The 9,919-nt window shown below is 34.9% G+C and overlaps 1 pseudogene; it reads left to right on the top strand.

Annotated features, from left to right (window-relative positions):
* Positions 1-5,424: 5,424 nt before the first annotated feature.
* Positions 5,425-7,441, top strand: LOC132229297 (large ribosomal subunit protein uL4-like; annotated as a pseudogene).
* The last annotated feature ends 2,478 nt before the right edge of the window (positions 7,442-9,919 follow it).

The following is a 9,919-nucleotide window of genomic DNA, read 5'->3' on the forward strand; positions in this document are numbered from 1 at the left end:
TGCTGCAGATGAAGAGATCCTATTGCCTATGACAAAAGCCGCAGAAAGTAAAAATTCTTACCTGTCAGCCTCCCAGATCTCTGGGATCTAGTGGAAGCTAAAATGGTGAGAGTCCTTTTCTCTCTTTCTTAAACCTTTAGAAAAACAAAAGCATGACACAGAGTTACTCAAAATCAACTCTGACTTCCTCCTATTTCTTTCAGACATAAACAGATATTGTAAATATCCGAACGTTGGAATAAAAGCATTGTCCTGCACTTCAAAAACAGAATAAATTTAAATAGTAATTGCTTTAAGACTTTGTATAGTAGATTAATATACTCCAAAATTAGTAGGAGAAAACTTGTACTTTTTTCCTGTACCTCTAAGATGTAAGTCTTACCTTGCCCTTAAAATGTAAATATTCAATGAGGTAATTAAAGGTGTGCTGAGACTAATAAAAAAGAAAAGAAAAAGGCCCTTTAAAAAACACTATTAAAAGTTTCTCTTGACCAAAGTGTAATCTTAACTCATTCCATCTGCCAGAGACATACTTATTTATAAACTAGTGAGTTTTATGATCTACTTGATTCATGACTAACATTTTAAAATGAAAGCTAAGACATCTTTATTTTGTCTATATGTTTTATATGTGGATGTTATAGATATGGTATATTTCTACTTTTGGATGTTATTACTAAAATTAATTTATAAAAGACCTCTGTTTAACTGGCTTCAAAGTAAGTGCTTATAAGTTGAGTATTTTAAGTTCATGAATTCTAAGATAATTCCAGTCAATTAAAACTACTTTGAGTTTGTTGGGTTAAATAAATAGGCATGCTTCAGAGTTCTCAATTTTAATATACCTCGGATAAACAACTTTTATTCTGCCTTGATTGATTAGTCAAATAACTTCATGGTATTTTTGTTATAAAATTTTTCAGCCAAAAAATTATTTAAGATGATAACTGGTGTTATCAAAAGTCTAATAAAGTTTCTATAGGTTATCTAAACATGATTGTTTGGAACAAATAAATTAAATAGGCATAGGTGAAATAAAAGGGTTTAGGTAAATTTTTCAGTAATGTTTGTTGTATGATAGTTTCCCAAACCCCTTTATTAACTTCTACTTATGGAATTTTGCTAAATTCAGTAATTATGGAAATTCAGTAAATGTCTGTAATATTTTCAAGTGAGATAAAATACTGATACATTAATTGCCATTTGAGTCTAAATTTACCTGTTTTTGACCTCTTGTTATGGAGTAACTAAAGACATCTTGGTCTGTAAATAAAAATGTCTTGTGCCACACTGAAAAAAAAATAGTATGCAGAAGCACATATTTCTAGAAATTATAAAATATATTAATACATTTGCCAGTAAAAAATGTGTAACAGACAATTCACAATTATAGACACACCTCACTTTATCACACCTTAATCTATTGCACTTCGCAGGTATTGCATTTTTTATAAATTTAAGGCAAGACAGCAGAGTATGCCTTCTTTTATTGTGATACTCACTTTATTGCTGTAGTCTAGAACTGAACTCACAATGTCTGTGAGGTATGCCTGAACGTAGTTTTCATTAGAAATCAAGGTTTCTAAGTGTTGAATATTTTAATTAGTATATGTAATTAAAACTACTAGAAATAATAAAGGGAACTACTTTGAATGCAAAAAAGTAGGATGTGTGTTCTCAGTAAAAAAATGGAAATATATTTGTACAAGTAAAATAATGTTATTTTAAAGAGAGGCAAACTGTAAAAGTGGAAATATGGGACAAAATTTAAATTAAAAAATTCTAAAAGGTTTGTACAAAAGGGATCTTTGGAAAGAAAATTTAATGTAGTCAAGTTGGCTAAGATTGAAATGAATTTAATTTAATAAATACATGTAAATATTTAAAGCAATCTGGTACAAAATTAGAATTTTGTTTTTCTGTCTGTTAAAAGAACACATTTGCCTTAGACTATTGGTTTACTCTTGATAGATTGTGAAGTGTTTTCTTTGCCTTTGGGGTATGCTGTCTAGAAAGCAGAGATTTTGTTCTAACAAATTAAAGTTCTTTGCTTCAGGATGTCTTAGTCAGGCCTTAATGCTGTCTTAATCAGGTCTTTGATTTCTTAAGAAAACTAAATCTTCTCAATATTAAAAGGGCTAAATTTTGCTAACAGCTGTTTAATCTTCTGTATTTGCCTTTGAAATCTATTATTGTTACTTTGGTTAAATAGATAATTAAGTATTATTTCATAATGATCTGTGGCCTCATTTAGTCAAATATCCAAAACTTTGGTATTTTTCACAAATTTTTCCAAATCAAATTCTAAATAAAGTCATTTTGACCTCTAGCTAACTTTTGGATATTTCAGAGGGTTTCTGTAAAAGCTCAAAATACTTACTTTCTCTCCTTTCTTTATTAGGCTTATTTGACATGTTAAATTACATGGAAAGCTTTGTTCAACAAGTGATGGTAAATCTTCCTATATTTGTGTATATATATGTTACTATGTAAATTTTGTAGAAATTACATAAAATTTTAAAAAATCTAATTATATTCAGGCCATGGTCGGGTAGCTCAGTTTGGGAAAGCCAAGGCTGTGGGTTTGATCCCCGGTCAGGGCACACACAAGAATGAAACATTGAATGTATAAGTATGTGAAACAAGAAATTAAAATTTCTCTTTCTCTCTCTCTTCCTTCCTCTCTCTCTAAATCAATAAATAAAATGTTTTTAAAAATCTAATATGTCCTAATATAACCTTATCAGTTTTAATTCTAGTTATTGTTTTAAAATCTTGAATGTCACAAGAACAACCAAATTTCCTTGTCAATTTTATTATAATGAACTCTGATTAAATCTCTCACAAATACATTTTTTAAAGTATTTTTTCAATTACAGACAATTATTGTTTTATTCTGATGCTTTTACAAAAGTGCTTCAGCTTCAAAAAGATTCATGTCTCTAATGACTTATAGATCATACCACTGAACTAGGTTAGAAATTACAGGACATGAATAGAGAAACTAATGGCTTCATAAAACTGCTAACAGAAAGATCAATATAAGCGATAATGAATAAAATATTATTAAATGAACCGAGGAACACGATTATAAATTTGTGACTTGTTATTTGAAATATGGCTGGTTCTTTAATATTTAGTTTCCAGATATAAAGAAATCATTTCTCTTAAGCTAACTATGACTACAACAATTTGGTAAATTATACCTATATACATAGAATTAAAACATTATTTTCCTTTCTAGCTGATCCCTCCAGAATTTGGAAACTCTCAGTGAGTATTCTTATATTTTCATGACAGTATAGTTCTTCACATCAGTTTAATAAGAATCTGTTCTTGTGACAAGACACAATTGGAAACTGGCTGTATTGCCAAGCATTGGCTAGAATGCTGCATTTGAGAATGTGCATAGACTTACTAGTAGATATGAACAGATAATTTTAAGAAACTAAGGTTGACTCTATGGAGTACAGAGAGCCCCTTGGAAAAACTTGCCTGGCACCTTGCTTACAGGGTTCTCAGCACATTTATCAGATGTATTAGGGAGTTTCCTTCCTGACAGACCTGGGCACCTCAAGATATTTGTAAGACCTCAGGGGGAAAGAAATTTGCCCAAATCTATAAGCATTGCAGGAAAATGGTAAGTACGTGGCTTGTATTTCCTTGCCCTGGGAGGCTGTTAAGATTACACATAAGATTCCTTATAAAAAGTTACAGCAAAGCAGATTTAAAAGAGCTTATATGAGCAATTTCTATTCTTACTGTTCTTAAGTAAATATCATTATTTACAGATAATGATATATCTGTAAATAGACGTATATAGACCAGATATACGTTTAGATTTATCTTATAAACCAAGTACCTTTACTATAATTATCTTTGGTAAAAATGAAAATAATTGTATGGAAAACACAGAGTTCATTCTTGTATTACTATTTATTAATTATTATATTTTTTTCATCCAACCAACTGTAAACCTACTTTTGCCCCACCCTGTATATTAATTCAATTCATACTAAATTAAGGTATTGATATCCAGAAAAAGTTTGGTAATTTCTGATAACTCTAATAAAAAATGGTAAAGAACAATTGAAAAGAAATTATCTTATGCATTGTCGTTTTTCTAATTTACAAAAATATACTCTATACTTCATTAATATGTATTTTTTTACTTGAAAATGTATAATATTTTATTTATTTTCTCTTGAATTGTTTTTTCACACCATTAATAAAATGTGGCTTTCTTCATCTAAGTGTTGATATGTACTCTTGGGATGATAACTAGCCAAGCTTTCAAACTTTCAGGCAATCTGTCTAGAACAAATAACCACAGACACAATGCTGTAAAGCAATACAAATTTATGATCTTACAATAGTACATGTAGGTTAGAAGAACACCACAGGTCTTATTCAGCTTTATTACTTTTGGAATCTCTAGGGAATTTATCTTTTTATTTACCTTTTCCAGCTCCCAGAGGCTGCCAGTATTAGCTCGTGACCCTCTTTTTCCATATTCCAAATTTCCATATGCAAATTAGGGTTGAGTCTTTCTCACATCTCATCACTCTGTTCTTGCTTTTATGGTTATATCTTCCTCTCAGATTCTCTGGCTCTTCTGTTTTCCTCGTTGGCTTTACGTAACATTGGGCTCTCTTCAATAATCCAGAATAATTTCCCTATTTTAAGGTTAATTGATTAGCGTCCTTAAATCCAACTGCAACATTTATTTTTTTATTTTTTTTGCCATGTAACCTGACATATTCAAAAATTATGAAAATTAGGACATGAACATCTCGTGGGAGCATTATTCTACCCACAATACAGAGATTCTTTTTCAAACAGTCCAGTATTTCTATTTGCCTCCTTCCTTCTGCCCTCCTCCTTCTACATGCTCTATCTTTGTGGCTCTGCTCATGCTCTTCTCAGACACATAACAATGGCCCATCCTCTCTCCTTTTCTAATTGTACTAGTGCTTCTACATAAAACCAAACTATTTCTCCTCTATGAGGCCTCATCTGACTACTTCAGCTACAGGCATCCTTTCTTTGCTAACATTTCAGGGTATTTATTAGCTCTATAAAACAATAAAGTTTACAGATGCTGTTCTCCTGTTTTGTTTTGTTTTGTTTTGTTTTGTTTTGTTTTTCCAGTTGTTCATCCCCTTGAAACAGAGGTGGGGAATGTCCCACAAGCGGGACGTGTAAAGCCTGAGAAATCATTTGGCCTAGCCCTGTCAAGGCAACCACAGGTGGGACTCAAAATTCAATAAATCTATGAGGTGTTTATTTTTCATAGAAACATAGATTTATATTAAGCCAACAATGTTATAAATATTCAAATGTCCCTTGGCAGAAAAAGGTTCCCCACTTTTTTTTTTTTTTCCTGTGGGAGCCCCTGGGTAGAGAGAAGTGTGACCTTCTCCTCTCCCCGCCATGGCATGTGCTCCGCCACTGATATCTGTGTACTCCGAAAACGGAGAAACATCTGGTAAAAAAGTCACTTTGTGTTCAAGGCTCCCATTCGACCAGATATTGTGAGCTTTGTTCACACCAACTTATGCAAAAACCATAGACAGCCCTATGCTGTCAGTGAGTTGGCAGGTCACCAAACCAGTGCTGAGTCCTGGGGTACTGGCAGACCTGTGGCTCGAATTCCCAGAGTCCGAGGTGGTGGAACTCATCGTTCTGGCCAGGGTGTTTTTGGAAACATGTGTCGTGGGGGCTGCATGTTCGCACCAACAAAAACCTGGCGCCATTGGCACTACAGAGTGAATGCAACACAGAAATGATATGCCATCTGCTCTTCCCTGGCTGCCTCAGCCTTCCCAGCACTGGTCATGTCTAAAGGCCACGGTATTGCCCTAGCCGGTTTGGCTAAGTGGATAGAGCATCGGCCTGCGGACAGAGGGGTCCCAGGTTTGATTCCAGCCGAGGGCACATGCCTGGGTTGCAGACTTAATCCCCAGTGTGGTGTGTGCAGGAGGCAGCCTATCAATGATCCCTCTCATCATTGATGTTTCTATCTCCCTTCCTCTCCCTTCCTCTCTAAAATCAATAACAATATTTTTTTAAAATAAATAAATAAAGGTCACTGTATTGAGGAAGTTCCTGAACTTCCTTTGGTGGCTGAAGATAAAGTTGAAGCCTCCAAGAAACCCAAGGAGGCTGTTTTGCTTCTTAAGAAACTCAAGGACTGGCCCTAACAGGTTTGGCTCAGTGGAGAGAGAGTTGGCCTGAGGACTCAAGGGTCCCGGGTTCGATTCCAGTCAAGGGCATGTACCTTGGTTGTGGGCACATCCCCAGTGGGGAGTGTGCAGGAGGCAGCTGATCGATGTTTCTCTCTCATTGATATTTCTAACTCTCTATCCCTCTCCCTTCCTCTCTATAAAAAATCAATAAAATATATTTTTTTAAAAAAAGAAACTCAAGGTCTGGATAGAAGAAGGCCTATGGTCTATGTCTTTCAGCAAATGAGGGCTGGCGAGGGCAAAATGACAAACCATGGTCCTATCCAGCTAAGGGGACCTCACATCATCTATAATGAGGACAACGGTACCATCAAAGTCTTCAGAAACATCCCCAGAATTACTCTGCTTAATGCAGCGGTTAATCGCGACCCCTTTGGTAGTCGAATGACCCTTTCACAGGGGTCGCCTAAGACCATCCTGCATATCAGATATTTACATTACGATTCATAACAGTAGCAACATTACAGTTATGAAGTAGCAAGGAAAATAATTTTATGGTTGGGTCACAACATGAGAAACTGTACTTAAAGGGCCAGAAAGTTGAGAACCACTGGCCTTAATGTGAGCAAACTGAACATTTTAAAACTTGCTCCTGGAGGGCAGGTGGGATGTTTCTGCATTTGGGCTGAAAGTGCTTTCCGCAAGTTAGATGAGCTGTATGGCACTTGGCGTAGAGCTGCCTCCCTCAGGAGTAACTCCAACCTTCCCATGCCCAAGATGCTCAACACAAACCTTAGCAGAATCTTGAAAAGTCCAGAGATCCAAAGAGCCCTCTGAGCACCACGCAAGAAGATGCATTACAGAGTCCTGAAGAAGAATCTACTGAAAACCCTGAGGATCATGTGGAAGCTAAAACCCTCTGCAAAGACCATGGGCTGGAACACCATTCTTTGCCAGGCCAAGAACCACAAGCTCCTGGTGGGTAAAGCAGCAGCAGCAGCGCTAGAAGCCAAATCAGATGAGAAGGGGGTTCCAGGCAAGAAGGCTGTGGGCCTTAAGAAGCAGAAGAAGCATTTGGTGGGGAAAAAGGCTGCAGGTACCAAGAAACCAGCAGCTGAAAAGAAAGCCGTAGAAAAGAAACCCACCACAGAAGAAAGAAGCCTGGGGCATAAACTTAAATTTGTTTATTCCATAATAGTCAAATCACTTTGGCCAGCTAATTTTGAATAAAAATATGATCAAAGGCAAAAAAAAAAAAAAAAAAAAAGGTTCCCCACCCCTACTTAAGGGACTCAAATCTCTGGAGGAGAAACCTCATTATGTTACTCTTTGTGTATTTGCTGTGCTTAGATATGTGTTGTTCACAAACTTCAATTAACTCTTTTCCGATAACAGGATTCTGCCATGTCACTTTTATTATGTACATATTTTTGGTAAAATAGAAATTTAGTAAAGCAAATTATAAAATGATGGAATTTTAATACAACAAAACATAACCCGAACACCAGTATTAGTTTTCACATTTTGATTTTGAAAAATGCTTGTTGGTAGTAATTCACATACAAAACCCAAACTGAGTTCCCACTGAGTAAGTTTGAATATCAATTAAATATTTAATACCTTTATTTTGCTTGTTTTGATATTGTCTCCTGGTGATGTCTGCCTTCTGAGCCACAATCCTTTCTAACCATTTCAAGTTAAAAATAAAATACAATTTTTTTCAAGTAAGAATTCTTAAGTAACAAACAAAACCAAAAACACTTTATATACTGTATTAGTAGTATAGGGACCTCATTAGCTTTGGGGGTTCCTTTAATTGAGAGTGATCCCAAATATTATTTTGCCTCTTCTAAATAGTGTTGGCAAAAGTAGCCCAGGGAACCACTCTCTAATTGCTTCTGTACAATGCAGAATATTGTTTCATGTGCTGCACAGTAACCAGTACAGGCTGAGCATAATTATTTGTCAGGCTGCCATAATAGAGCTACCTAACTTGTTTTTTTCCTCTTTCTTCCTATTGTAATTTCCCACATTCCTATAAAACAGAAAGTTTGGAAACTCTATGGACTAAAGCAAATATATATTTTATGCTCGATGTCTGGGAGTTTCAAAAATACTGAGTTTCTTTTACTGCTCATTATTCATTAAGTATGAATGAACTCAAGAAGCCTGGAAACAAATAATTCCTCAGTATGTGTCAAGATAATGATGTATTAATAATATAAACTATCCATAATGGACATCAGAGATTTGTTATAAACAAAAGTAATTAAATACCAACAAAACATATTTTATATGTTTACAGTACTGCTATGTGAGTGTACTGTATGCAAAAATGCACTGCTGGCTAATTTTAAACTATGTGGAAGGCTCTGAGGGTGTCCCCCTGAATTTTAAATGTGGAAGAAAATCTTGACTCTTTCTATGGCCACAAGGATAAATTCTGTTTTGGTGATTTGAGGTGTTATTGTTGTTGTTGTTGTTTGTCTGCTTTGTTATATTTTGTTTTTCAGGGGGAAGGCCTACTAGTCTTGAAATGTAACACCAAGCCTCCAAGCCACAATGAAATAGAATCTCTGCTTTGTAAATGTAAACAATGCCCTGACATTCATGGCACAAATTTCTTTTGACATATTTTCAGTGAAGAATATTTAAAGTTGTATTTGCCTAAAAAATTAATTATATAAACATTATTTATTTTTAGCTAAGTGATGGATTTCTGTGTGTTCAAGCTGGCAATAGTTATTGGAGAATAACTGCATTAATTCAAAGAAAAGGATAAATGAGGGTTACTATACACATTAATCTTGTTTCTGACTGGAGACCACCTGGGAACATAGGAGCAGCGATGATGTAATGGCAAAATACAAACTTTGACCTATTGGTCAGGTGGGCAAGTAATAGTTCAGAAAATAAATATTTTGGGAAAAGGAGACTGATTCTTATTAAAATAATGGATAGATTAAAAATAAAAGGGAGACATATACTGTAGAAGTTAAAGTTCCAATTCAGAGACACTAAGGAGTAAATGAAGCGCACAGAAGAAAACAAACAAGCAAACAAACATGCATAAATAGTCTCTAGAGGACTCCGGTGAGTCTAATCAAAAGCAAGAACCCGAACCTGAAATAAGAAAGAAGAAACAAGGAGAACTAAATTCTACTTAATAGCTCCTCATTTTAGGTGTTACATTTTACCTTAGAGGTTTTGAGAGTCTCCTTTCATGGTTAGAGAAGAGTTTGAATGGATTTTTTTTCATTTACTCATATATGCTACCTAGCACTTATGTATCTTAATATCTGCTCATCATGATATTCAAGAGACACTTGGAACTTTAAATATTACCTTTAGAATCAGGAGGTTGTGAGAGCAGTTTAAAAATATTGAATTGATGGAGGTGGCATTGGTTAATAAAATTATCTAGGTTCAGGTGTATATTGTATTGTGTGTTCACCACCTAAAGTCAAGTCTCCTATCTCCATTTATCCCCCCTTTACCCTTTTTTACCTTCCCCACCCACTTTTCTTTTGTTAAGCAGCATACTGTTTTCTGTGTCCATGAGGCTTTTTGTTTTTCTTTGCTTAATCCCTTCGCCTTTTTCATCCATTCCCCAACCCCTCTCCACGCTGACAGCTCTCAGTCTGTTTCTATTTTGTTTGTTAGTTCATTTTGTTCATTAGATCCCACATATAAATGAATCATATAGTACTTATCTTTCTCTGGCTGATTTC

Source organism: Myotis daubentonii, chromosome 3, assembly GCF_963259705.1.
Source record: "Myotis daubentonii chromosome 3, mMyoDau2.1, whole genome shotgun sequence".
In the NCBI taxonomy this organism is placed as follows: domain Eukaryota; kingdom Metazoa; phylum Chordata; class Mammalia; order Chiroptera; family Vespertilionidae; genus Myotis; species Myotis daubentonii.